The sequence below is a fragment of the Macaca thibetana genome, chromosome 14 (assembly GCF_024542745.1).
Source record: "Macaca thibetana thibetana isolate TM-01 chromosome 14, ASM2454274v1, whole genome shotgun sequence".
In the NCBI taxonomy this organism is placed as follows: domain Eukaryota; kingdom Metazoa; phylum Chordata; class Mammalia; order Primates; family Cercopithecidae; genus Macaca; species Macaca thibetana.
Genome location: NC_065591.1, coordinates 4,864,945 through 4,890,581, shown reverse-complemented (window position 1 = coordinate 4,890,581; position 25,637 = coordinate 4,864,945). Strand labels below are relative to the sequence as shown.

The 25,637-nt window shown below is 51.5% G+C and overlaps 1 protein-coding gene and 1 pseudogene across 1 annotated transcript in view; both read right to left on the bottom strand.

Annotated features, from left to right (window-relative positions):
• The window catches only part of MRPL21 (mitochondrial ribosomal protein L21), a 1,021,966-nt gene that overhangs the window by 803,871 nt on the left and 192,458 nt on the right, over positions 1–25,637 (bottom strand). The window lies entirely within an intron of this gene.
• Positions 13,304–24,655, bottom strand: LOC126936404 (dnaJ homolog subfamily B member 6-like; annotated as a pseudogene).

Below are 25,637 nucleotides of genomic sequence, written 5' to 3'. Positions count from 1 at the left end.
TGGGGTGTAGTGGCAGCTGGGGCACCTCCAGTACCCCCGAAGACCCCCAGGGAGCACCCCACCTGCCAGGCATCAGGCACTCGGGGCTTTTCTGAGCAGTAGCAGCATGCATTGGCTTTCCTGGTCAGGTCGTCAGGTCGTGAGAACAGCAGGGGCCGCCCACCGGGCACCTGGCCCCTCAGGCTTTAACGAGCAAGCAAGGGACTGCCAGTCTCACACCAGCCCACGAGGGGGCAGGTTTTCCTGCCCGAGGCCACACAGCTCTTCAGCCGCAGGGTGGGGACTCCCAGCTGACTGCGGGACTCTGATGAGTCCCCTGGGGCTCCTGGGACAATGATTACAGATGGTAGCTTAAGTGACAGATTTCTGCTCTCACTGTACTGGAAGCTGCAAGTCAGAAATCAAGATGTTGGCGGGGCCGGGGCTCCTGGGGCCTGAGGGAGGATGCTTCCTGCTCTCCAGCCTGGGCGTCGGCCTCCTCTCCCTGCTTTCTGTGTCTAAACTCCTGCTCCGTCTTTCTCTTCTGTGGACATTTTCTTTTTCCAGGACTCTCATCAGCTCACTCAGCGCCCCCTGCCCAATCCAGGATCATCTCATCTCGAGATCCTTCACTTGATGACATGCACAAAGACCCTTTTCCAAGCTGGGTGACACCCACAGGTTCTGGAGGGACACACCTCTTGGGGAGCGTCACTCAGCTGACTCCGTGAGCCAGTGCTCATCCTTCTCAGCACCCGGGCCCCAACCCCAGGAGCCCCTCTGCTCCCCAGAGAGACGGAGTGGGCAGCGGGTCCCCAGAGTGTCCTCAAGGTGAACTTGGGAAGTCGACGGATGATTTTGCAGAAAATAAGGGTAGACGGAAAGGAAGCCAAACCTCCATCCTCACCCCTGCTCGATTCTTCACGGAGTTTGGCTGCACCGTCCTCAGGAGGGAGAGTCAGCAAACTGCACCCCCTAGTACACACTGGGGGAGCACTTCTTCAGGGAGCACACCTGTTGCGGGGGCCTGGGGGCCCTTGGACAGAGGCAGCTAGGAGGGAGATGGCGGGTCCAGATGCCCCTGAGGACGGACTCAGAGGGGTCCTCCCAGCAGAGGGCCAGGGACACTTCTTGATGTTGGTTCACCGAGGGGCCCAGTTCCAGGCACCCTGGGAACCGGCGGGCTCATTGACCCCGTCCCCTCTTGGCCTGGCAGGCTTGCAAAGCTGCTCCCCAGGTCCCCAGGGTGAAAACACCCGCGTTTGGGTCCAGCCCTTGGCTTCCCTTGGAAGGGGAGACGGTGGTGCAGTTTGCTGACTCTCCTTCCTGAGGACGGTGCATCCAGAGACAAACTCCACGAAGAATCGAGCAGGGGTGAGGATGGAGGTTTGGCTTCCTTTCCGCCCACCCCTATTTTCTGCAAAATCATTCAACAACTTCCTAAGTTCACCTGGAAAGTCGTGAGAAACTGTTTCCAAAAGAAGAAATACACATAGCCAATGAAGATAAGAATGTTCAAACCGGAGGGAGAAGCCTTCTTCTTACTTAGCAAACTGACAGAGGCTTATCGGAGAAATCCTGCTAGGTAGAGACTCCTAGGTGTTGGGGGAACAGCCTGTCCCGAGGCCAGGGGGTGGAGGAGCGAATTGGTGAGGGTCTCCAGCCTGGCAGAAACCCTGCAGCATCCATCCTAATCCACTCCTGTGGGAAGCTGCGCCGTTATCACGATGAGTCCAGAGTCCCTGCCAGGTCCCAGGAGACCCTGCCTAATGCCCATAGACTTCGCCAACTGGTGCCTCGCTTTCTCGGAATGAGACAAGCTGAGGAGAGCAGGGCCTGGCCTCATGGGGTCCACTGCAGCTCCCGCCCTGGCACGGGATCAGTACAAAGTGAGCTGATTCAATGAATGAATATGCTTCAAACTGTTCATCCTTTTTAACCACACAATTATACTTCTAGGAGTTTAACGTAAAGAAAGTCCTTAGGCCGGGTGTGATGGCTCACACCTGTAACCCCAGCACTTTGAGAGGCTGAGGTGGGCAGAACATGAGGTCAAGAGTTCGAGACCAGCCTGGCCAATATGGTGAAACCCCATCTCTATTGAAAATACAAACAAATTAGCCGGGTGTAGTAGCACATGCCTGTAATCCTAGCTACTCAGGAGGCTGAGGCAGGAGAATCTCTTGAACCTGGGAGGTGGAGTTTGCAGTGAGCCACTGCACTCCAGCCTGGGCAACAGAGCAAGACTCCACCAATAAAAAAAGAAAAAGAAAAAGAAAAAAGAAATAAGAAACATGCAAAGATACTCATTAGGGCCCAGTTTTGTGCAGGGATCAGCAATTTTTTTCTGTAAGGGGCCAGATAGTAAATTTCAGCTCTGAGGGCCATAGGTCCTTCTCACAATTCCTCAACACTGCTGTTGTGGCATGAAAGTGGCCACAGGCAATGCATTCACGAATGTGCATGTCTGTGTGCCAATAAAACTGAAATTTGGGGCCAGGCATAGTGGCTCACTCCTGTAATCCCAGCACTTTGGGAGGCTGAAGCTGGCAGATCTCTTGAGGTCAGGAGTTCGATACCAGCCTGGCCAGGATGGCGAAACCCTGTCTCTACTAAAAATACAAAAATTAGCCAGGCATGCTGGTGAGTGTAATCCCAGCTACCCAGCTACTCAGGACGCTGAGGCAGGAAAATTGCTTGAACCTGGGAGGCAGAGGTGCAGTGAGCAGAGATCGTGCCACTGCACTCCAGCCTGTGCGACAGAGTGAGACTCCATCTTAAAAAAAAAAAACAAACTGAAATTTGGGTTTCATAATATTTCATGTGTCACAAAACCTTATTGTTCTTTTGAGGTTTTTTTTTTTTTTTACATTTTAATGTTTAAAAATGTAAAAAAAAAAAAAAAAAAAAAAAAGACTGGGCATGGTGGCTCATGCCTGTAATCCCAACACTTTGGGAGGCCGAGGCAGGTGGATCACCTGCCTCCTGGAGGTCAGGAGTTCAAGACCATCCTGGCCAGCATCGTGAAACCTTGTATCTACTAAAAATACAAAAAATTAGCTGGGCGTGGTGGTGGGTGTCTGTAATCCCAGCTATTTGGGAGGCTGAGGCAGGGGAATTGCTTGAACCCGGGAGGCGGAGGTTGCAGTGAGCTGAGATCGAACCACTGCACTCCAGCCTAGGTGACAGAATAAGATTCTGTCTCAAGAAATAAAAAAAAAGAATTTTAAACAGTTAAAAAAAAAATCCTTAGCTTGTATAACAAACAGCAGGCTGGATTTTGCCCATGGGCCACAGTTTCAATGGGTTCCACGAAGAAGAGTGAGTGCATCCAAACAATTAGGCCCCGGATAAAAATTGTCACCACGTGAGGCAAGGTACAAACAGCAGGACACCCAGATCTACAGTAAAATTGATTCTATAAAAGCCAAAAAAAAAAAGAAAAAAAGAAAAAGAAAAAGAAAGAAAGAAAGAAAGAAAAGAACAAAACACGCATCCCAGTCCATTTTTTTTTTTAAGTAAGAGAATACACCCATTCTGTCCTTATTTTTATCTGTCTCTTTTTTCCTGCATTTCCTACACTGAAAATGGATCACTTTTATTATCACAACACAGGAGCTATTAAACCAGGAAGAGATTTTTTTTTTTTTTTGGTTTGAATTTTTTTTTTTTAATTTATTTATTATTATTATACTTTAAGTTGTAGGGTACATGTGCATAACGTGCAGGTTTGTTACATATGTATACTTGTGCCATGTTGGTGTGCTGCACCCATCAACTCGTCATTTACATCAGGTATAACTCCCAATGCAATCCCTCCCCCCTCCCCCCTCCCCATGATAGACCCCTGTGTGTGATGGAAGAGATATTTTTAAAATGTTAACTTGGGGCCAGGACAAAGGAGGCCTGTGGTGTGGTTGAGTGACTCCCATCAGTCAGCAGCGAGCGACCACATGCAGGGACGTCGTGCAGCTTCAGTGGTCAAAGGTGTGCAGACGGCGCTGTCTTACCCGTCCCCAAATGTCACCTTCCTCCCAAACAAATCCCCGGGGCTCCTGCACAATGGCTTTCTACTCAAGATCCTCCAGCCGGAACCTCCCCGATGTTTTCCTTAGAGGGTCAGAGGAGCTGCCCCCTGGGATGGAATCCACCGTTCCCTGGCTCGCTGGCTCAGCTGCCCAGGGCTATGACCTCTCGGAGCCAGGCTCTCCGGGCCACTTTGTGCTTGCAAAGGAGGCTTTTAACTTTTTCAAATGCGTTCGCAGCCCGTGATGGTGTCTTCTCCAAAGGGCTCCATGAAATTCTCGGAGACCTGTCAAACCTGGCGAGTCCGCAAGTGCTTTGATTTACAGGACAGATGTTTGCCAGCCGACACTTGGAGGGATGGAGGGAGGCGGGGCGGGGTTACATAGGAATGGGGGTGTCAGCTCCCAAAAGGTGGCAATCTCGGCTCTAATTCCTTAACGCCCAATATGGTTCAGAGGTCGGGCTGTTAATGGGCAGGGAACAAATTGGGGATAGCCACCTGTGCTTCAGCCAAAGGGGGAGGGGACCCCCTTTACAGGTCACGGACCGGCTGCCAAAGCTGCTGTGCTCCTGGGTCTGCCACTGACCGGCTTTGTGATGCTGTTTGTCCTCTCTGAGCCTCAGTTTCCTCACCCATAAAACAGAGCCATCCTGAAGAGTAAATGAAAGCTGCCCGGAAACACCCAGCCCCGGACCTGGTACATAGCAGGTGCTGTTTTTCTTTCGCTGTGCCTCCCCACAACCCAGACAGACCATCAGAGGGCAGAGTGGTGCCCTTCCTGCGGGCTTTTTCTACATTACAGAAACTTCCGGGAAGGGCGGAATGGCAGACACCAGGCCTTAGGAACCTTTGTTCATCAGCTGCCTGGTCTCTGAGAGACAAAGGGGCCAGGGAGGACAAGGACCCTTGTACAAGGCTGCTGTGCACAGCGGCTCAGGCTTCGCACTGCACAACTACACAGTTGGTGGACAGATGGAAGGTGGTGTGACATGGCGGCCTGGGGGGCTCAACCAAAGGGTAGAGGTAGGGAAAGAACAGATTCCAGAGTGCCTGACTTCCGGCTCCAATGCTACATGACCTGACTTCTTCTTTGAGACAGGGTCTCGCTCTGTCACCCACCCAGGCTGGAATGCAGTGGTGTGATCTCCACTCACTATAGCCTTGACCTTTCAGGCTCAAGTGATGCCCCTGCCTCAGCCTCCCAAGTGGCTGAGACTATGGTTGCATGCCACCACGCCTAGCTAATTTTTGTATTTTTGGTAGAGATAGGGTTTCACCATGTTGCCCAGGCTGGTCTCAAACTCCTGGCCTCAAGCAATCCTCCTGCCTTGGTGTCCCAAAGTTCTGGGGTGAGCCATGCCTGCCCTGACTACTACTCCTTCCCCTTCTCCCTCTCCTTCTCTTTCTCCTTGAGAAAGAGAAACAGCAGGCTGGATTTTGCCCATGGGATTTTGCCAAGGGAGGCCGAGGTGGGCAGATCACTTGAGGTCAGGAGTTCGAGATCAGCCTGGGCAACATGGTGAAACCCCGTCTCTACTAAAAATACAAAAATTAGCCAGGCGTAGTGGTGCGCGCCTATTATCCCAGCTACTCGGGAGGCTGAGGCAGAAGAATCGCTTGAACCCAGGAGGCAGAGGTTGCAGCAAACCAAGATCATGCCACTGCACTCTAGCCTGGGTGGCAGAGCAAGAGACTCTGCCTCAGGAAAAACAAAACAAAACAAAACAAAAAACAGCTGGAAGTTGGGTGGGGGAGATCACCTGAGTATGTAAAAATGTCTATCTGGATAAATAGATCACACTCTTATTTATCATAGTGAAACACTGAAACCAACCTCAATGTCCAGTCTCAGGGGACACTTTGGTACCCAAACCATGAGTGGCTATGCCAGTCGGTTGCAAGGTGTGCTTGCTGACATAGACAGATTTCCCTGGCCTTCCATAAAACCAGGCTTCAGAATATCACCTGCCATATGAGCCCAAAACAAACATGCTCATTGTTAGCCATGTTTATGTTAAACCATAAAGAGGGAATAAAATGAAATGTGAAAGCAGACCCCCACTGCTGTCAGTAGTCCTGCTATTAACAGATTTTTGTTGTATGTGTCTAAGAGTGTTCCATGTGGGCCAGCCACGGTGGCTCACACCTGTAATCCCAGCACTTTGGGAGGCCGAGGTGGGCGGATCACCTGAGGTCTGGCCAACATGATGAAACCCTATCTCTATTAAAAATACAAAAATTAGCTGGGCATGATAGTGGGTGCTTGTAATCCCAGCTACTCCAGAGGCCGAGGCAGGAGAATCCTTTGAACCCGGGAGGCGGAGGTTGCAGTGAGCCGAGATCGTGCCATTTCACTCCAGCCTGGGTGACAGGTCGAGACTCCATCTCAAAAAAAAGAAAAAGCGTTATCTGCACTGCACACACAGCATTTATAGGAAAACCTTTTTGTTTGACATCTGTGTAGCCACATACTAACCTTAATTTTTTTTCTTTTTTCTTTTTTTTTTTTTTGAGACAGAATTTCACTCTTGTCACCCAGGCTGGAGTGCAGTGGTGCAATGTCAGCTCACTGCAACCTCCACCTCCCAGGTTCAAGCAATTCTCCTGCCTCAGCCTCCTGAGTAGCTGGGATTACAGGCTCCCACCACCAAGTCTGGCTAATTTTTGCATCTAACTTTCCTTTTCAAAGATCTATACATATCTGCAGAGCAAAATAGTCTGCTTAAAAAACAGAGTGCAGTGGTGTCATCTCAGCTCACTGTAGCCTCGACATTTCAGGCTCAGGTGATCCCCCTGCCTCAGCCTGGGACTACAGGTGCGTGCCACCATGCCTAGCCAGGCTAGCATCATTTGGTAAAGTTGAAGGTCTACGTGCTGTATGGTTGCTGGGTGGATTCCCCTCAGGACCAAGGTGTTCTGAGCAGCCAGGTTCCAACAGCTCCAGACTAGGACATTGAAAGACTAGCTCCATTGAAAGTAATGGCAAAAACCGCAATTACTTTTGCACCAACCTAATAGCACATTCACACTGTGGGATATGATACAGCAAGGAAAAATAAACCAAGTACAAGTTCACTCATTCATACAAATAAATCTCACAAATTCACACGAATAAATCTCACAAATATAATGAAGAGGGAGAAGGCAAGACCTACACGTAGGAAAAAGTAAAAAAGGGTATTTTTTAGAAAGGCATATCTAGGCTGTAAAGATCTAAAGAAAGCAGGACAAAGTCAGAACGGTGATTCCCTTGGGGAGAGAAGGATCAGCTGGGCTCAGAAAGGGGATGGGAGCGACTTCTGTATGCTGATTGGGGTCTGTCTCTTGCAGGCCTGTTGGTTTTGTGAATTTTCACTTTAAAATTATTCACAAAATCAGCATGTGGGCCAGGTGTGGTGGCTCATGTCTATAATCCCAGCACTTTGGGAGGCCAAGGTGGTCAGATCACCAGAGGTCAGGAGTTCGAGACCAGCTTGGCCAACATGATAAAACCCTGTCTTTACTAAAAATACAAAAATTAGCTGGATGCGGTGGCGTGTGCCTGTAATCCCAGCTGCTCAGGAGGCTGACGCAGGGTAATCGCTTGAATCCAGGGGGCGGAGGTTGCAGTGAGCCGAGATCGTGCCATTGCACTCCAGCCTGGGCAACAGAGCAAGACTCCGTCTCAAAACAAAACAAAACAAAATAAAAAAGCAAAAAACTGCCGTGTGCTTTTTTTGCACTTTTCAGTATGCCTGAAATTTTCCAGGACAGAAGAAGGAAAAAGTATGCAAGGAGAGACCATAAAACAGTAGCCATGCTTATCTCTGGAAGGTGAGATTCCTGGCCGTTTCCACTTTGATGTTAATAAAACCCATCACCATTTATGAAGGTTTGCGAAGGGCCTTTGCTTGACAGCTGTCGTCTAATTTCAACCTCGTGACAATTTTGAAGAATAGCTTTTGTCCATCCCCTTTTCACACCTGAAAACCCGAAGGAAGAGACAGTGGGATTCAGGCTCCTGTCCCTCTGAAGAGCTACGCCCGTCGATGCTTTTACGTAAAGAATGACCATATATGACTGGAATGCTGTGCAGGAAGGAGGAAGCGGCTGTCGGCTGTCACAGTGGCTGGGCTTAGGGGCAGATTCCAGGCCTGCCTGGCCCAAGGTGACAAATGGCGGGGCCACCACGGTTTCGGGGCCATCCAGGGGGCTGGTTCCCTTTCTCGGTGCTACAAGCAGGTTGTAAAGCACTTTAGAGGCCAATTGGCACCAGGACAAGGAATTGCACCCTTGAGGTGGTTCGTGACCCCATAAATTGCCCAGAGGTGGGAGGCAGCTGGGAGGCCCGGGAAAAGCACCAGCCAGGTCCTCGGAGGCTGCTCCTTTCCCAAGGTGCAGCATTCCATGGGGTGATGGCCCTCAGGCCCCGAGAGAGGGAGAGGAACCTGGAGGAAAAGTGGAAACAGACAAGTCCCCAGTGGAACGGGCCGGACGGCAGGCACTCCAGGACATTGTGAGTCAGGGCGGACAGGGTGCCTGCCCTGCCGGGGCCTCTCCCTGAGTGCCTGCGGAGACTCTGTAGGCCTGCAGCAAAGAGGGTTTAGGTTTCAGAGCGCACGCACATCAGAGGAACCACATCAAGAGCCTGCAGCTTCCAGGTGTGAATAAACCTATGGGGAGCACTGGCGCTGGGCGTGGGCCCTGGGAATGGTTTAGTTTCCGAAGTAACCCGATAAGCGCTGGCTAACACCTGCACTCACTACCTGGAATATACAGAAATATCCATCTCCATCCCCTTCCTGTGGGGAGCCGTGGCCTCGATTTCATGCTTGGGGTGCACCTACTTACTGTCTGCAAAGTTCCGGCTGCGTCCACCATCAGAGGGGGAAGGAACCCTGTGTTTCTGAGGGGAAACTGAGCCCAGAGAGCAAGCCTGACTCTCTGAGGCCAAGCAGAGCTGGGACCCAAGGCTCTCCAGCTCCTGCCATCCTGCCATCCCACTGCAGGCATCCGTCTTCTCTGGGCTTTTCGGCTTTCGAGGGAGCGCCACCCGGGGCTCCCGGGGACAGGGCGTGTGGCTCTCCCTGCCTCACAGGAATGTTGCAGAGGTGGAATGATATGGGCAGAATGATGTGCCCATCGTGCCATATGACTCTTAGAACAACAGGACAAAATTGCAGGTCCCCATTTAGCCTTGTGTTAGGTGTTCGTACTGGGCCAGCTCAAAGACCACACAACGGCATCCTCTACTGCTCGACGGGCTGCTCTCCGTGGCGCCGGATGGGTGCTCATGGTGGGCCTGGCTCTGAGGCATCTCCCAGACAGAGCTGTCCTGGACGCAGAACACATGCCCGACTGTTCCCAGGGGGCTGCCCAGCCTGTCTGTCCAGGCCAGGCCCAGGGATGTGGAGACCAGGGCCAGAGTTCCACCTATCCAACTGCTGCACTGCACTGGAGCTGCCTGCCCATGGACGGTGCCGCAGATGAGCAGGGCAGGTACTGGGCGGTCAGAGCCATGATGAGGGTGGCACACCCTAGGGCTGAGGACCCTGAACTGAGGGCAGCTGATGAGAGGGAGACGTCATGGAACAGGAGCCGGGGAGCATCCTACGGCTGGAGCCGCAGGTTTAAGAAGTGGGGCTGGGAGTCGAGGAAGCCAGAGTCAAGCCTTTGAGAGAGACGGGCATCACCAGGAGGGGGAGGCTGGCAGGTGCTCTGCCCTCGCAGTATCTGCAACAGAGAAAAAGGTGCCCCTCGCTCTGGGCATGTAGCTTGGCAGGCAGTGGGAGGCTGGGCATCGTCCAGGAGGGGCCCTGGTACAGCAACTTGCACAGCTGTACCAGGCTGGCCTGCCCAGGCCTGTGTGCGTGTGTGTGTGTGCATATGGGTGTGGGTTGCCCAGAGAAATGCCCCCATGTGTGCACACACTTACACACTCAATCTTGCACACAAGCCCAAGAGAAAGACTGCCAGAACAGTGGGACCCTGGATGTTCTCTGGGCCAGTTAAGCTCAACGACGCTTCTCTAGCCTGGTTGGCGGGGCCGGCTTGGGAACTGGGAGAGACAATGGCTCTGGAGCCCCCAGGAGCTTGGATTTACTCTTCCTCATGTGTAGAAAGAATGACACGCTCCTCGTGCCATATGACCCTCAGAACAACACTACAAAACTGCAGGTGCTATGACTGTCCAAATTTTGCAGATGAGGAGACTGAGGCTTGCAGATGTTTGCAGTTGCCCAGGTCCAGGTAGCAGGTAGGAGGTTGGTACGGCAACAGTAGCGGCTGCTGCAGGATGAGCCTCAAATCCATGAGAGGGGGTGCTGGGGTCCTCCTGGGCTGGCTTTGGTATCTGCGTGCCTTTCTGTGCCTTGGGAGCTTATGTGCAGAAAGAAAGAGTGACCAGCAGAACGCTGGCTGCAGGGGGATGTTCTGCAGGTTCCAGGCACATGAGGGACTGTCTCCACACTGCATCTTCGGGCGTTTTCTAGTTGGCCATTTGCAGTGAGTCCCTCGGGTCTGAGTCACCAGGGGTCAGGTTTAAGAGCTGAGGGTCAGAGGTTACCAAGGCACCCATGCCAGGCCAGAGAGCTGACCTTTATTTGACCAAGTCGAAGGACCCCCAGGACCCCAAAGAGGGGCTTCAGGCCCCTGGCCGCCATCTGAAATGATGCTTGGGGGTTGATCCTAATCATCCCTAATTTAGGGGCCAAATGGTCAATTAAGGGTCTATTTGAGAGTCAGAGAAGCAGAAGGTGAACTGAGGAGACAGATGAGAGGCAGCTGATGCCTCTGCCATCGGAGCTAGGCATGGGTTCTGCTGGCCAGCCCAGGCCTCCTCCCCTGGCATTAGGGGCCTGGGCTTTGTTGTCAGCACCCCCGAGAGACCCGACGGCAACATTCCCTGAGGTCTGCTAGCAGCCAAGTGCCTGGCAACATGCCCCTTTGCCATTTCTTCAGTTAATACTCAAATAAGTTAAATATCTACCGAGTACCTCAGTAACCGGTCAAACACCAGTCTAGGTGGTGGGGACTCATCAGGGAGAGAAGTCAAGTCCCTGCCCTTGAGGAGCTGTAATTCTGGAGGAGGGGGTGGGGACTGAAAGAAAACTAAGCAGCTAAGTGTGCAATACATCAGGCGCCGCTGCCTTCCCAAGCTTAGTGACTTCACACGAAACCCTAGTATTGCTCACAATTCTGTGCACAGGAACTGGGGACTCAGCAAGGTCAGCTTGTGACCGCTCTACCTGCCCGCTGGTCTCCCTCTGAGATTTCCATCCTCAGGAGGCCAGGCTGGGTCGGAGGTCCGAGGTGGCTGCCCTCCTCCATCACGGACCCCAGGGCTCTTCTACACTTGTCTCTCTCCACAGCAGGGCTACTTGAGATTGGGCTCCGGTCACAGATCTGTGGGGTCCTAGAGGCCTTGTAAGAACCCTGGCTTTTGCTCTGAGCAAGAAGGTCCCAGAGTGTAAAAGCACAAAGGTGGCTGCACTGAGTGGGGAGGGGCACAGGTGAACTCCGATGGTGGCTGGGCCCAGGGATGATCAGATTCTGCCTCCATCCTGCAGGGTGAGGGGACAGGGCCTGCTGCCGGACAGGGCTTCTGGCCTGGGAGCTGGAGGGTGAAATGGCTGAGTCCCCAGCTGGGAGATGGGTGAAAGGAGTAGGTTTGAGTGGGAGGTCCTGGCACAGTTTGGACTTGTGGAGTTGGAGGTCCTGTGAGACATCCATGCAGCAATCTCCGGGGCAGCTGGAAGCAAGAGTCTGGAGTCCAGGGAGACAGACATTCTGGGTCACCAGAGTCAATGAATTTCAACTGAAGGGCATTGGGAAGTGTATTAGTTCATTCTCACACTGCTAATAAAGACGTCCCCGAGACTGGGTAATTTGTAAAAGAAGAAGGTTAATTGGCTCACAGTTCCGCATTGCTGGGGAGGCCTCAGGAAACTTACAGTCATAGCAGAAGGTAAAAGGCACTTCTTCACAGGGCGGCAGGAGAGAGAACGAGAGCCAAGCAGAAGGGGAAGCCCCTTATAAAACCATCAGATCTTGTGAGACTTGTTCACTACCACGAGAACAGTATGGGGGAAACCACCTCTGCGGTTCAGTCATCTCCCACTGGGTCCCTCTCACAACACATGGGAATTATGGGAGCTACAATTCAAGATGAGATTTGGGTGGGGACACAGCCAAGCCATATCAGGGAGCTTGCCTGCCCGGTGAGCAGGGGTCAGACAGAGCTGCAGCCCTGCGGCCTTGGGAGGTCAGCGAATGCAAAGAGAGCAGCACGGGGAACACAGGAGGAGGTGACTGGGACCAAGAGGCACCCACACAGTGTGGAGCCCGTTGGGGGTTGAGGGGTGATCAGAGGTCCTGCAGACTGAGGACTGAGGAGCAGCTGCTGGATGTGCCAAGAGCAGGTCGGGGATCCCAGGGAGGGGCCGGCCTGGCTGTGTGGGTTCCACGGAGCTGCAGGAGAGAGGGGCAAGTGTGGAGCCTCGTCTTGGAGCTGGGCACAGGTGGGAGCCAGGACAGACGGGGGCCAAGCCTCTGGGCCTGGGGGCAGGAGGCAGGGGGTGAGGAGGGGCCATGCATACAGGCTGTCTTTGGAGGAGAGGAGGCATGAGGGGAAAGAATCTTCTAGAAGGTTCTACAGACCAGAGGTTAAGCCACTTGTCCAAGGTCACACCACAAGAAAGGGGTCCTGTGTGGACTGGACCTCATGCCTCAAGGTCAGGGGTTAGAAAAACCTGGGCTCACCTGAGGCTGTGGAGTGAAGCCCGTGGAGGCATGGCAGCTACCTCCTCCTCTCTGTGCTCTAGCCTCCAGGCCCGCCTCACCTCCACCTGTCCTGGCCACCACAGAGATCTTGCCCAAGCACAGACCCGTGGCAAGCCTGTGGCGGGGATTGGCGATCTCCAGCTAGGAATGGTTGTGGGGGGCACTGGATCTGGCCACCTGTGACTGTGCCTGGCATTGCTGGTCTCTGCCCTGGAGGCCCCTTCCCTGGGTCACTGGCCCTAACCTGGGTCCTGTCAGGGATCCCCTGAACTGAGGGGCTGTTGCCTCAAAGGTGCCCCTCCATCCTTGGGCCATGCATCCACCGTTGGCTTCTGGTTACACCCCTGCCTCCTCACAAGGCCATGGGGGCCTCGATGACTGCCCCCTACCTGGGCTGGGTGCTGGCCTGGCCCCCAGAGGTGCTTCACTAAGTGCTTGCTGGGCAGGTGAGAGCCTCGGCACATCTCCCGTGTAGAGGAGGCAGAGCGCATCTGGGTGGGAGGTCAGCCCTGCCCGCTTCCATTTGCCAAGCTGGGGCTAGGTCTCCTTGCTCCTGGTAGGACCTCTGACCTCCTTGCCATCCATGGAGGCAGAGATGGGGCAAACAGCTCTGGCGTTGGTGTTCCCCAGCATCAGCCAGGCCTGGAGGGATGGGGTAGACCCTGGCTTAGGGGTGGAAGGTTTTCGGGCGTCCACCAGGTGAGGCTACTTATACCACTCACATCCTATAGGTATGGACTGGGTAGGTCCCTTCTGCACGTGCACAGAGGCTCTGGGGCTTTGTTTTTTGTGCGTTTGTTTGTTTGTTTGTTTTTTGAGACAGGGTCTGGCTCTGTCACCCAGGCTGTAGTGCGGTGGGGCAATCACATCCAATTGCAGCCTCAACCTCCTGGGCTCATGTGATCCTCCCGTCTCAGCCTCCTGAGTAGCTGGGACTGGTCACCTTACTTGTGACATGAGCAGTGAGCCTGGGTGGGATCCCGTCTTTAGGTATCAGTGCACCTGCCTCCCAGGGCTGTGCTTAAGACTCCCTTGGGAAACATCTATCTCTACATTGAGAGGAAGACCCTCAATGCATCCATATACAACAGACAGGACCTCTCACCTAATACTTAGATGACAGCTTGACCAGGGAACATCACCACCTCCCCCAAAAAACAAAACATACACACACTTTAGTCACAGGTAAACCCAGCTCAAGAGGGGCCCCCAGTCCTGGCCACTGGATAGGGGGAAGGAGGCCTGGCTTGACCCCATCTCTGCTCTGTGATCATCCCACTCTCCCAGGGGGTCCCCCAGCCCCTTGTCTGTTCCTTGAACTGTGAGTGGCTTTGTGGTTTGGGGGATCTTATATGTTGCTCTGTGATTGAAAGTGATTTGTTTTGGCCGAAAGTAATTTGTTTTCCAGGCTAATTCAATTATCCCCAGGGGGGCTTCCTACCTGGGGCCCCAGGCTACCCGCTATTACCATCAATTACCATAAAGACCCTCTTCAAAGGGTAGGACCCCTGAGGTTGGCCCATTAGGGCAGGGCTGAGCCCCTGAGGGCCAGCAATAAACTTTCTGATGTTAAATGATGGCTAAAGTGTCAGACACAGGTGATGGGGAGCTGGGGCCAGGGCCGCTGTGGCTTATGAGGGGTGAGATGCCTACTTATTGAAAACCGGGTCTCTGTGGGGTTTCTGCAGCCCCCGGCAGGGACACCCTGAGCCAGCCCTGGAGTAACAGGCAAGGTCCATCTACACTTTCCTATATGAGGCTCCCAAAGTGGGAAGGCCCTTGGAAACTCTCTCCCAAATCTTGTCAACAACCCAAGAGGCAGGGGGGATTTGTGCCCATTTTACAGGTAAGGAAACTGAGGCTCAGAGAGGTGAAGGGAACTGCCCAGGCCACTCAGAGAGAAGGTGGAAGATTACAGTATTGAGAGGTAGGCCCAAGTACCCCCCACTCCATCCGGAGACCCCCTAGATGTGATGGTTGTTAGGTACGTGCCCAATCTCTTCAGCCTCAGAGTGTTTGGGTCTGAGGTTGGGCTTGTGGTTACTTCCCAAAGGGAATCAACCCTATGACTCACTGGCCAGGTCTAACAGCCCCAGTACCCTGCACAAATGAGTGGGCTCCATGGGGCATCAGAAGCCAGAATGGGAGATGAATCTGTCAAGCAGTTGGGCCTCCTTTAAGCAGATATTTCAGGAGCGGCGGGATCCTGAGGGTTGTGCTGTGATCCCGCACATGTGGGCAGGACCACGGCAGGCATCTGAGTGCGAGGACTAGCTGAGACTTCACTGGCAAACAGCTGGTGTCCAACTCTGCCAGCTGGGTCCCGTCCCCTGCGGGTGCAGGGACATCAGCCTGGTGACACCCTCTGTGTTTTCTCCCAGCTCTTCCCAAGGGAGTCAGTGGATCTCTGGAAACATTCTGTGGGGGCCTAAAGCCTTGACCCCAGGGGCCAGTGAACCATATAAACATTAAAAATCCTAGGAAAGGAAAGGAAGAAGGAAAGAAAAGGAGAGAAAAAGGAAGAGAGAGAAAAGGAAAGAAAGGAGAGGGAAAGAGAGAAAGAAGATAAAGAAGAGAGAAAGGAAAGAAAGAAAAGATAGAAAAAAGAAGGAAGAAAAAAGGAAGGAAGGAGAGAAGACAGAAAGAAAGAAAGAAAGAAAGAAAGAAAGAAAGAAAGAAAGAAAGAAAGAAAGAAAGAAAGAAAGAAAAGAAAGAAAAAAGAAAGAAAGAAAGAAAAGAAAGAAAGAAAGAAAGAAAGAAAGAAAAAAAGAAAGAAAGAAAGGCCTCTTTCTCCCCACCCCCTGCTACCAGAGTCCATCTTCCACTACAGCAGTGAATGTTTGGTTAGAGCCAAGAGAGGAAGAATAAGGACTTTCATAGACACTCTGGTGGCTGGAAATGCAGTGAAGGAATGCAGGAGACAGGATGACCTTTTACAGAAAAAATTCTCCTTTCTCAGCCCGCCCAAGGCTCTGCTGGCTTTTCCTGAGGCTTTCCCAGGGATTCCCCGTGAACCACTTCCTTGTGCCCCTGTTGGAATATCTGGGAGGAAAAAACCTGTCTGGGGACCCCTCGGCTGGGGTTTGTGCCAGGGAGGCTCTCAGGTCTTCCTTGAAGATGAAATGTGTCAGCATCCAGCATCAGTGTCCTGCTCAGACTGTGGATTTCCTCCTGGCAGGTCGAGACCTAGCTCTGCTGCCCACCCACCTCACCCCACCAAAAGGAGAGTTCACTGTGGGGGTAGTGTAGATGGAGAATGAGCAAGTTGGCCATGGGATGGGGAGGGGCTACATATAGTTAGTGATCGTATCTGGGGCAGGATGAGGATCATTGTTTGCTTTGATTTTATGACCAAACTTTTGGGGTATTTTATAAGATGGCTAATGTTTTCCATAATCTCTTATTACATGGTAGGTCACTCCAAAACTTAGGGGATGAAAACATCCACCATTTTTTTTTTTCTCATAATTCTACAGTTTGGGCAGGGCTCAGCAGGGATGGCTCATCTTAGATCCATGTAGTGGGCTGGGTCACTCCCATGGGTACATTCAGCTGGGAGCTTGGTTGCAACTGAAAGTTCCAAGATGGCTTCATCCACATGCCAGGTGCCTCTGCTGGGCTGGCTGGACAGGCTGGGGGCTGGCTGGGCATTCTCATTCTCATTATTTCTCTCTCTCTCTCTCTCTCTCTCTCTCTCTCTCTCTCTGTCTCTCTCTCTCCTCCTGCATGGTCTTTTGCTACATAGTCTTTTCAGCAGGGTAGCTGGACCTTTTTACCTGATGGCTCAGGTCTGCAAGAGAGAGATAGTAGAAGCTGGCACAGGTGAAGGTGTACCCTCCTCCCCAGAAACAACTCCTAGGTATATACACCGTAGAAAAATGTGTGTGCTGGAGCCAGTGTTGTTGGGAATGGCAGCAGCAACAACAATAACAAGGAAAGATCTGAATGTCCCCGACAGGAGAATGGTCACATGGTTTATACTATAGTCATGTGGTGGATTGCTAAGCAGCAGTGAAAAATGGATTTCTAGGCTGGGAGTGGTGACTCACACCTGTAATCCCAGCACTTCAGGAGGCCAAGGCAAGTGGATCACTTGAGGTCAGGAGTTTCAGACCGGACTGGGCAACATGGTGAAGCCCCCGTCTCTACTAAAAAACACAAAAATTAGCTGGATGTGGTGGTGCAACCTATAGTCCCAACTACTCGGGAGGCTGAGGCAGGAGAATCACTTGAACCCAAGAGGTGGAGGTTGCAGTGAGTAGAGATTGTGCCACTGCACTCCAGCCTGGGTGACAGAGCAAGACTCTGTCTCAAAAAAAGAAAAAGAAAAAGAAAAAAGAGTTTTTAGCCATTGGCAGGGATGGATCTTCCACACAAGATGTGAAGTGAAAAAAGCAAGTCTCCAAATGCAGAGGAACAGTTACCTCTGGGGAGAGAGGGCACGTTGGGCACCAAACTGTTGGTGATATTGTATTCATGAAGCTCAGTGGTGGGTTTACGTGTGTTTGCTTTGTTGGTGTTTTTTACACATTCTACATGCGTGACATGTGCAATTTTTTTTCAGATCCCACTCAGGAAAGAATACACCAAACACATTCACATTTATCACATTTATTTTCTTTCTTTCTTTTTTGTTTGTAAAAGCAAATGACAAAGACTCTGTTTACCAGCTTTCCTTTTTTTTTTTTTTTTTTGAGATGAAGTCTTACTCTGTCGCCCAGGCTGGAGTGCAGTGGCACGATCTCAGCTCACTGCAAGCTCCGCCTACCAGGTTCACGCCTTTCTCCTGCCTCAGCCTCCCGAGTAGCTGGGACTACAGGCGCCCGCCACCATGCCCAGGTAATTTTTTGTACTTTTAGTAGAGACAGGGTTTCACTGTGTTAGCCAAGATGGTTTTGATCTCCTGACCTCATGATCTGCCTACCTCGACCTCCCAAAGTTCTGGGATTACAGGCGTGAGCCACCGTGCCCATAAAGCCACCAGCTTTACTTTTTTAAACCTAAGCTTAATATTACATATTTAAATATTTAAACAATTGTCAAAGTGTACTAAGTTGCCAGCATTCATGCACAACTAGAAAACATCCTTTAATTTAAACCAGAAATGTATTACCATTAACGCATCAATATCTTTCACTACTAAATACCAAAAAAAAAATTGAAATGATTTCTCTAGAAGATTCGTCTTGGCAGTGTTAACTTCACAGCAGGCTGACACTATGTGACTCACATTTCAGATGCTGTGGAAAAGCAGATCCATGCTGGTGTTAGTGTTAGTGTTAGTTGTCCTACACTGAAGAGTCAAGGCTCACCTTGCAGTACGTTTGGTAAAAAAGCAAAGAGCATGCAGAGATTTATACCAATTAAAAAAAAAAGGGCTGGGCACGGCGGCTCACGTCTGTAATCCCAGCACTTTGGAAGGCCGAGGCGGGTGGATCACCTGAGGTCAGGAGTTCAAGACCACCCTGGCCAACACTGTGAAACCCTGTCTCTACTAAAAATATAACAATTAGCCAGGTGTGGTGGCACACACCTGTAACCCCAGTGACTCCAGAGGCTGAGGCAGGAGAATCACTTGAACCTGGGAGGCAGAGGTTGCAGTGAGCGGGGATCGTGCCTTTGCACTCCAGCCTGGGTGACAGAGTGAGACTCCATCTCAAAAAAAAAAAAAAAAGAAAAAAAAAAAAGACAATCAAAAAACAAAATCAAAAACAAAAAAAACACAAAAAAAACAATGGTCCTATTATGTGGTCCCAACAATCAACTCAAAAGTCCATGACAAATAGAGGCTCCAGTGAGTTGTTTATAAATACTTTAGATTAGGTACAATTATACTGAAAGTCGAGTTCATTTGAAATCTTCAAAAAAACAAAAAAAGTTCCTGTTAATCCTCAAATGGTGCTTGTTTTAGTTTAACATTTCTGTTAAGGCCGGGTGCGGTGGCTCAAGCCTGTAATCCCTGCACTTTGGGAGGCCGAGACGGGCGGATCACGAGGTCAGGAGATTGAGACCATCCTGGCTAACATGGTGAAACCCTGTCTCTACTAAAAAATACAAAAAACTAGCCGGGCGTGGTGGCGGGCGCCTGTAGTCCCGGCTACTCGGGAGGCTGAGGCAGGAGAATGGCGTAAACCCAGGAGGTGGAGCTTGCAGTGAGCTGAGACTGCACTCCAGCCTGGGCGACAGAGCGAGACTCCGTCTGAAAAAAAAAGAAAAAAGAAAAAACCATTTCTGTTAAAAGCTTGCGTTGAATTACTTGCAGCAGCTGCTCCTTACCATGGATTGCTAAGGACTTTAACTGGCTGTCTTCTTCAACTTCTACTCTTTCTTTGACCATTCTCAACAATTCTCTTTGTAGTCATTTTTCTGCCATTAACCATTTTAGCAGAAGTTGATATTGATTTGAAGTTGCCCATCCCACTACCACCAAATGATGTGGAAGAGAATGAAGTGAGGCCCCCATGACCCAGGGACCTAAATGAAGTAAATACTGTGTGAAAAGAAGAAAATCCACTTCCAAAAGATGGAAATCCACTGGACGTGTAGAAAAATGACCCCATTCCTTGGCTTCTGCTTCCTCGGGGATGCCTTTGATTCCCAAAAATGTCCTCAAAAAGGTCTTCAAAGAAGTCAGATGAGAATGGGTCCCTTCCACCAAAAAAATTCCCTGAAGATGTCATCTCTGGGTTACAAAATGTGAAGCCAAACTCAAACGGACTGTCAAAATGACGTCCACCTCTTCCTCCACCAATTCATCCTTCTTTGCCATATTCGTCATAGATGTCCCATTTCTTAGCATCTGACAGCACCTCATACGCCTCCACTACTTGTTTGAATTTTCTCTCTGCTTATTCTTTATTATCAGGATTTCTATGTGGGTGTCACTTCAGTGCCAGTTTCCAATATGCCTTTTTACTTTCCTTGGGTGGGGCGTGTCTCTACAAGCCTAAAACTTCATAGTAATCCACCATGTTTTAAGTGATTGTTGGAATACGTCTGAGATCAGAGGCAGCTGGTGACAGGATTCAGGGGGAGGCAAGGTGGTGGCCTGGATCTTCTGTCAGTTCCAGCACTGCTGTGCTTGTAATGTTTTGTATGAGTGGAAATGTCAGATTCTGTCACACATGAACAGATTCCAGTTGTGCTGGCACACACATCTCCCTGCACACACTTTCACATACAGGTTTGCACATGATGCACTCACATGTGAACACTCATACAACACACTCAGGGAGCTGCTGTAGGGTCCTTGTGGGCGTCCGGGACACTGCCCCCTCCAGAACTCAGCCCTGCCCATTGGCCCCTGAGGTGTCTCTGGGGCTCTAATCTTTAGGCTGGGCTCCCATGAGAAGATGTGAGGCTTTGGGTGGGCTGCTGACATGGGCTCTGGGTTGGAAGTCTTTGTGGCTCAATGTTGGCCCTTAGTGCTCACATGAAGGAGCCCTGGTGAGACATGAAGAGGCCTTAGACAAATGAAATTACAGGGGAGCTGCTGGGCATGTGGCCAGATCAGGCTCCCAGCTCCCAGGCAGCTGGCCCCAGAGGCAAGTCTAGACAGCAAAGCCACTTGTTAGGTAGGCTTCTGCCTGGCAGCATTCCCAAGAACACCTTGCCCTCTGAGACGCAGTGGTAGCCAGCCCCCCAATGGCCTCCAATGGGCTACTCTCTAGTGTCAATGCCCGTGTAGAGTTCCCTCCCTCGTTGTTTCAGGGTTGCTCTCTAGGATCAGTAGAATATGGTGGAAGTGGCGGAGTATGATGCCCAAGACATTACCACTTGCACCTTGCTCTTTCTTGGATCACATGCTCTGGGGGAAGCCAGCTGCCATGTTGGGAGGACACCCAAGCAGCCCTATGGAAAGTCCAAGTGGTGAGGAACTGAGGCCTCCTGCCCACAGACATGTGAGTGAGGCACCTTGAAAGTGGATGCTCCAGCCCCAGTCAAGCCATCAGATGAGACTACAGCCCTAGCTGACATCTTGATTTCAACATCATGAGAGATCTTGAGCCAAAAATATCCAGTTAAGCTGCTCCCACATACCTGATGCAGAGCTATAATGCTATGTGAGATAATAAAGGTCCATTGTTGTTTTCAGCCTCTAAATGTTGGGGAAATGTACTATGTAACAGTAGATAACTAATATAGGCCAGGTGCAGTGGCTCATGCCTGTAATCTCAGAACTTTGGGAGGCCAAGGCAGATGGATCACCTGAGGTCAGGAGTTCGAGACCAACCTGGCCAATATGGCAAAACCCCATCTTTACTAAAAATACAAAAATTAGCCAGGTGTGGTGGCACATGCTTGTAATCTCAGCGACTCAGGAGGCTGAGGCAGGAGAATCACTTGAACTTGGGAGGAAAAGTTTGCAGTGCGCTGAGATTGCACCATTGCACTCCAACCTGGGTGACTGAGACTCCATCTCAAAAAAAATAAACAAACTAATATAGACACCCTCCCCATTTACTGAACACTTATGTGTGAATGCTTTACATACTGACCTAGTCTTATCATCACAGAATTCTTGCAGGTGGATAAAATGGTCCCCATTTCATAAAGAGACAGAGGTTCACAGAGGATCAGTGACTTGTCAAAGTCTACAGCTAGGAATGGGCTCAGAGCCACATTCCAAACCAAGGTCCATCTTTCCCTTATGCATCGCTTCTTCCTTTTTCAATTGCTTTGGAGACAGAGGGAGCTGCTGCTCATCTACAGAGGTCACTGTGGGCCTAAGTGTCTGGTGAGACATTTCAGTGGCTCAGAGAATTCTTTTTTTTTTTTTTTTTTTTTTTGAGATGGAGTTTTGCTCTTGTCGCCCAGGCTGGAGTGCAGTGGCTCACTTGACCTCCACCTCCTGGGTTCAAGCCATCCTCCTGCCTCAGCCTCCTGAGTAGCTGGGATTACAGGTGTATGTCACCATACCCAGATAATTTTTGTCATTTTTAGTAGAGACTGGGTTTCACCATGTTGGCCAGGCTGGTCTTGAACTCCTGACCTCAGGTGGTCTGCCCACCTTGGCCTCCCAAAGTGCTGAGATTACAGGCATGAGGCACCGTGTACTGGTCACAGAGAATTCTTTAGAGTAACAACTACAAGAACAATGACTTGTATTTGTTATTAATTTCCCAAGGCTGCTATAATAAACACCTGCAAACTTGATAGCTTGCAATATCAGAAATGTATTGTCTCACAGTTCTAGAGGCCAGAAATTTCAAAATCAGGGAGTCAGCATGGCCCTGCTCCCTCTGAAGACTCTAGGGAAGGACGCTTACTGCCCTTTCCACCTTCTGGTGGCTCCAGACATTCCTTGGCTTGTGGCTGCATCACTCCAGCCTCAGCCTCCAGCTTCACAGGGCCTCCTGAATATCTGTATCTTCCCCTTGTCTGTCTTTCTGTGTCTCTCTCTCTTTTTTTTTTTTTTCTGAGATGGAGTTTCACTCTTGTTGCCCAGACTGGAGTACAATGGCTTGATCTTGGCTCACTGCAGCTTCTGCCTCCTGGGTTCAAGTGCTTCTCCTGCCTCAGTTTCCCGAGTAGCTGGGATTACAGGTGCGTGCCACCACACCCCGCTAATTTTTTGTCTTTTTAGTAGAGATGGGGTTTCACCATATTAGCCAGGCTAGTCTCAAACTCCTGACCTCAGATGATCCACGCATCTTGGCCTCCCAAAGTGCTGGGACTACAGGCGTGAGCACTGCGCCCAGCCGTCTCTCATAAGAATACCATTCACTGGATTTAGGGCCCATCCTAGTCTGCGATGATCTCATCTGGATTCTTACCTTAATTACATCTGTAGAGATCCTTCTCCCAAATAAGTTCACCTTGCGAGGTTCCAGGTAGACATACATTTTGGGGGGACACAATTCAACTCAGTACATATTTCTTCAGAGTATTGTCATTTAGAAAACGCCTACGCTTCAGAGCAAACTGGAGAGGTGGTTCTGTTTTTATTCTCCATAGCCGATTGCAAAACGGGGACTCAGCAAGGTGAGGGTACCTGCCCAAGGTCTCAGAGCAAAGCAAACAGCCGAGGTGGGGTTCACATACGGAAAGTGGGACACCACGGCCCAGGAAGTGGGACCAGGCAACCTAGGCCCTCAAAGTCGTGGCTTCTGACTCCCGGTCCAGCGCTCAGTTGGATGGAGTCCTAGCCTTCCCTAGAGCAGGCGTGGCAAGAACCACAGGTGGCTGCCCCGCGGGCCTCTCCAGGTGGGCTCCGAGGCCATCAGAACATGGTAATGATTGGGGAGTTCTCCTTGCTGTGTTCCCTGATGGTCCATTAAAGGCAAGTTTGGGCCCAATGATTACAGGGAAAGTTCAACTGGCTTCCCCTTTGAAATACACAAAGGCTGTGCAGGTAATGGGCTTGAGCCCCGGCGTTTGAAGTGGCAGTCCTTCCAGGGAACATCTGGAGGGCTGTGCCACTGCACTACAAACGCTCGCAGCACGGCTGGCCCTCAGAGGCTGCTTGGGCCAAACGTCGGGGCACGTTCTGCTTTTTTCTTTGGTTTTGATGCGTCCCAAATTCTAGGATGCTCCCTTGTGTCTTTCTTTGGTGATGGGTAGGTGGCGGGGCGGTCTTTCTTTTTATTTTTCTCAGAGCTGAACTTCAGAGAATATTAACACCAAAGAACCAGTGTGGCCTCATTAAATCAGGATTAGAGACGAGCCAAGTGATTACTGCAGATTCTCACAACAGTTTAAAAAAAAAATGTGCAGTTCAGAGCAGAGAGCCAGCCTGATCAGAGCCCTGTTGCATGAGTGCTGGGGACCTGCAAGCTCCCGTTTCTGGTTGCCCCATGCACTCAACACGATGCTTATCAAGCACCTACCATGCGCCAGGGGATGGCAGCCACACGGCAACCACAACCCTTCTTCGGGGCCACAGCATGTGGGTGAGGAATAATGATCAGCGAGAGAACCAATGCACGAGATGGTTTTGGATGGTAATACATGCTTGGAAGAAAATCAAATAAGCGGCCGGGTACAGTGGCTCGCACCTGTAACCCCAGCACTTTGGGAGCCCGAGGCGGACGGATCATTTAAGGTCAGGAGTTTGAAACCAGCCTGGCCAATATGGTGAAACCCTGTCTCTACTAAAAATACAAAAAAAAAAAAATTAGTTGGGCATGGTGGCAGGTGCCTATAATCCCAGCTACTCAGGAGGCTGAGGGAGAATTGCTTGAACCCGGGAGGCGGAGGTGGCAGTGAGCCGAGATCGCACCACTGCACTCAGGCCTGGTGATAGAGCAAGACCCTGTCTGGAAAAAAAAAAAAAAATGGCTCTCACATGTCGCTGTGCAGTGGCAAAAAATCAGCTACAGTCCCTCAGCCACCACCTGGAGGGCCTGTGGACCCTCCTTCTTTCATTCCCCATTCCCCGCCCTAGCCCTTCCCGGCCCTCCACATCAGTGATTCACAAAGGCCACCATTCTGGCATGACCAGGGCTTGCTCGGGAAGAGGCTGCACAGCAGAGGGCCCTCCCTGGCCCAGCCTTCCCTCCCCCACAGTGCACGGGCCAGTGCCGCCTGCTGGCGCCCTGACCCCACAAGGACAAGTCTTCCCTGAGCTGCCCCGCCAACTCTGGGGGCAACCTCCAGATGTGCCAGGGCCAGCCAGGATCCCCAGAGGCTGAAACGAGGTCCCAGAGAGGGAAGGATGTGTCAGTGGCCCCCCCCGGGGTGGTCCATGATACCTCAAGGTGCCAATCACCCACACAAGGTCCAGCAGGCACTGAAGCAAGCCCCTGCCTGGGTGGGCACGGAACAGGCTTTCTGGAGAGCAATTTGGCAGTACAAGGCAGTGCAAAGCAAAACAAGCAAAGCACGGATCCCATCCCTACCCACCACTCACCCTTCAGGCCTGGAGCCTGAGAGAGTGACCGTGGACATGCAGTGCGTGCTCACACAGAGGGGGATATGGAACGGAGGTTCCTCAAAAACTCGAACAGGGCCGGGCGTGGTGGCTCAAGCCTGTAATCCCAGCACTTTGGGAGACAAGAGTCATTTTAGCAGGCATTCCCCCAGGGCAGGGGGCAAAGAGATGAAGGAGGGCAGTTCGGACTATTTCAGACAGAGGGCATGGGGTTGTTTCTGTGCAGAAAGATGACAGAGGAAGTCAGGGGTCAAGGAACAGCCCTAGTGCCTGAGGTTGGTGGGCTCCACGGATGTGACATCTGAGGACGCCAGAGGTGAGGGGATAGGCACACCCAGAGTCCCCTGCCGGGATCCTGAGCACCCATGAACCATGGCTATGGAGGCCAGAGGCCACCAGGGGTGTGGTGGGCAGGGAGCCTCCCCAGGCTGGACCTCCAGGCACAGACGAACAGAGGAGAGGACATCTAGGCTGGAGGAGATCGGGAGGAGGCGCAGAGGTGGCCTGTGTGAGGACAGCGAGGGCCAGGCTGGCTGGGGCCATGCATTGGAGCCTGGAATGCTGGTCTAAGGCTTCCATCGGCAGCTGTTGCAGAGGGTTCTGATCCATCTCTGTGCCTCACGCAGATGGGCCTGCTGAGGGAGGCCAGAGTGCTGGGGTGCTGCCACTCGGTGGCCTCTGTGCTTGGGGCCAAATGCCCTTGGCCACCTCTTTCCTTCTCTTTTATGGGTCTCCAGTCCTGCCTGGGATGGAGAGGGTTACTGGAGATAGCGCTTTGTACTTCAATAGGCGCTTTCATCTGCAGCCCTTGGAGGGCTTTGCAAACACGGCTTAATAAAGGGCCCCAGCACCCCAGCCTCCTAAGCAGCGTTTTGAGCTGGATGCACGCAGAACAGAGGGATTCAGTGAATTGTCCAGGATTGCACAGCAGAGCTGGGTGGATTCCCTTACCGTGCCCTGAGGCCCTGAGGCTCAGGGCTGCGTTGGGCTGTGCCTGCC